The sequence below is a fragment of the Gadus chalcogrammus genome, chromosome 18, assembly GCF_026213295.1.
Source record: "Gadus chalcogrammus isolate NIFS_2021 chromosome 18, NIFS_Gcha_1.0, whole genome shotgun sequence".
Taxonomy (NCBI): Eukaryota; Metazoa; Chordata; class Actinopteri; order Gadiformes; family Gadidae; genus Gadus; species Gadus chalcogrammus.
Genome location: NC_079429.1, coordinates 8,197,034 through 8,200,804, shown reverse-complemented (window position 1 = coordinate 8,200,804; position 3,771 = coordinate 8,197,034).

The window sequence follows — 3,771 nt, the reverse complement described above, 5'->3', positions numbered from 1 at the left end:
TTTTTTGGACGTTTTGCTGCTTTGAATAAATCTTTGGACTGCACGAACATACGACCTTTTTGGTGGTTCGATAGTTTATGGTTTATTATAAGAGAGCTGTATTATGAAGGGCTGTGAATGTCATCATCATATGGAATGCGCCACCAAACTCAGAACTTGTGAGTTCAGATTCACAGATGTTTACAAAAGCGCTTTGTGCTCTACGAATCAGCTTGATCCGTTTCTTCCCTTATTTAGTAACATTTCCTTCATTTGGTCTGTGCTTTGTAAATTCAATCAAAGGATCATTGTTTTGTACTTTGTATTTCATGGTAACTAGGCCTACACTACTTCATTAAAACACAATAACACCGAACCAATTAGGATGGATGTCTTTAGTTCGGGGCAGCCACAGGAAAACAAACAAACCCTTGTTAATATGGGACTACCTAACCAACAACAGCACAGTGTTATTCATTGGTGTAAAGTTCAACATACTGATCGGTAACTTACACAGTGAACCAACATTAAGTCTATCCCCTCTTCTCTTTCTGTCTGTCTGTCCGTCTGTCCGTCTCTCTCTTTGTGTGTGTGTGTGTGTGTGTGTGTGTGTGTTTCCCAGACTGACAGTGGCTGTGCTGTTCCGGGGCCTTCTCTTCACTGTCAGAGGATAGCTCGAGCCAAGTGGGAGTTCCTGTTCGGGACCCCCGTGGAGGAGGCTGCCAGCAGAGGAGACAAAAGTGAGCTTTACTGATAAAGCAGGGATGGGCAACTTTCATGATAAAGAGGGCCACATTTTTCATCATAACCATCAGAGGGCCACATGACTGCACACTTCAACTAAACGTGAGCTGAGAGAAGCTACACAATTTTGAATTTGGTAGATATGATTTCCTGTATTCTCATGTATTATTTTGGGGATGGCCACTACCTAAAAAATCTTCCAGAATCATAACCTAGGTACGGTATGTTAATTGAACCAACATACATTCATTTCATGTTTTCCATGCTGAAACAGCCACATGAATGGTCAGTATTTTTATCAGTGCAAAGGGCTCACAATACCTCATCATTCAATGATGTCAAAAAACTGAAAAACCTTGGCCCAACATTCAGTGCAACAACTCAATGAACTCAAACCCAAGAAGCATGATATTCATTGCAGTTGTAGTGGCGACTTAAGTGGATATCTTTAATGACTGATATAGTTTCTAAGCAAACTAGACGCATGGGTTTGCCTTTGAATTCTATGAATTCTTCTCATCTTTCTTGACTGAGTTTTCTGTAATTTGATCAATTATTATTATTTATTTATTTTTTCAATTATGTGCGGGCCTGACTGAGTGAGGATGCGGGCCGCCAGTTGCCCATCCCTGGTTTAAAGCTAGGGTAGGCAATTTACTTGAGAAGAATATATATTGCTATATTTATTGAAATTATCATTACATCACAAGATTGATCAATAAATCAAATGCACTGTCAAAAATAAAAAACGTGTAGGTGCTTGGTCTGAAATAAACCTAATGGCCAGAATCAGCCTCAAAGGCAGACCTATTAAAAAAAAAGCTAGCAAGTTGGTCAGGTGTTTCATGTGAGTGTCTTTGAAGGGAGGGCCTGAAGGAAGGAATGGGACTTTTCTGGTTGGAAACTTTCAAAATATAGCTTAAAAATGCTGGTTTTTCTAATTGCCTACTCCAGCTTGAACTAGTTTAACTACTTACTTAACTAATGTCGTTTTTTGGTGCGTGACTCTCAGCCGAAAGGGTCTGGGTTGAAACCCCAATGTCCGCACTCTGCATTCACCAGTAAACGTTCATGTGTTATTTTTGGGCTAATAATAAATCTTCTTCATGCTGAGAATTAGCGATGACCTAACGCATATGAAATGAGTGACACATTGTGCAGTTCATGCTAGCATTCCATAGGCCTCTACATACAATTTAGAATAGTTTTTTTCTACCAAATTTATATAGTCACTCGAATAGAGTCGTTTTATATAGAGTTTTAATAGTTTAACTTAACTATTTGACCTGAATGACACCATGTTTGTTGAGTTAGATATATAATTGGTCAATATCAACTGAAATAGTGTCCTAATTTTTTCAAGATGAAGAATCAACATAACAGTATTGTGAGGTTGAACAACCGGGTTCTTCCTCTGGTCACAGCGTTCCTGGGCGCCTCCACAGCGCCCCCTAGCGGCGCCTCCAGCGAGTCCCCTACGCCCACGCCGCTGACCACGCCCTCCGGCCTGCCCCTCCTTTCGGCCAACCACGACGTCCAGCAGGTGGAGGTGGAACTGGTCACGCCCCGCCGCTGACGGGCTCCTCCCCCAGGACGGGCATCATCGGGCGGACCCTCAAGTACTCGGAGACGGACCTGGACGCGGTCCCGCAGCGGTGCTACCGCGAGACGGACATCGACGAGGTGCTGGCCGAGCAAGAGGACGCAGACTCCGCCTTCGGCTCCAACCGCAGCGTGCTGGGCGGCAGCCCCCCGAAGGGCCCTGCTACGAGAGGTCACACGGCCCCGAGGAGAGGGAGGGGGAGGAGGAGGAGGGGGAGAAGGAGCCGGAGGTGGGAGGTCAGGGAGAGGTAGAGGGGGAGGAGGAGGAGGAGGAGGAGGAGGAGGAGATGGTGAGCTGGGCGAGCGTGAGGATGCAAGGAGACGACAGGAGGAGTCAACATGCCGCCCAAGAGGAACCAGAGGTGTTTGGACATCTGCTTAAGAGGTGAGAAGAGATAACAGGTCATGGCACGAAGAACCGGTCCGATCAGTGGGCTATTGTATACAATTGGCAGAAAAGGTGGGGTAGTGGTCGGTCCTGTTTTACTGTAATCCGAGGTATGGTTGCGCATGAATCCCAGAAATATTTGTCGGAATACATGTCTATTCATCTAACGCAACCCAGTTGGGCCTTGATGTTTCCAGCTCTCTCTCTCTCTCTCTCTCTCTCTCTCCTCTCTCTCTCTCTCTCTCTCTCTCTCTCTTCTCTCTCTCTCTCTCTCTCTCTCTCTCTCTCTCTCTTATATATATATGCACACACGCGCTTGAGACTACTGACTAGCATGATTTTCCGTTGACCCATCTCAAATGTCTATATTAGTGTTATCCACAGCCTAATTTTTCAAGTAGACCCCAACCAGCTTTTTGAAACATTAATTACCGACAACTTTGTCAGTAAACGTGCATAATGCAGACAAAAAGGCAATGCTAAGTGACATTTCCCTATGCTTAGTGAAAGGGGAAGTTTGTGACTAATGAGGTCGGGTGCTAAAAGTTATTAGCACGGATCCCTTATCGTTTTCTAGTTTCGTTAGCATTCTTCTAAGTACGTGCTTACATTCCCCAGTTCTCCTTTTCACGCAGAGATCAGGGTGTCAGAAGCGAGCAGAGTAAGCGCGACTTGCTCTGTCGATCCAGCCGACGTTGGAGCCACTGCTGTGAACCTCATAGACACGGAGGGCATTCGTTTATGGGGTTTTATGTTTTTTGGAAGCTTTCTAGAAAACCCTCTTTCTCTCTCCTGCCCAGGCCCCTGGAAACGTTTTTCGACAACCACCATCCCGCGCTGAAGTCCCCCGTCCTCGTGTCCCCCCCCCGCCGCACCTCAGAGGACACCTTCAGCCGCCATTTGAGAGCATCATGGAGTCGGCGCGCGCCAAGGGCACGTCCTACAGCAGCCTGGACAGCGAGGAGCTGCTGGGCACCAGCACCCAGACGGTGCTGACCTTTGACCTGCCCACGCTCACCCCGGCCATCCAGGCGCCGTTCGGCCACAGCGCCCGGCAC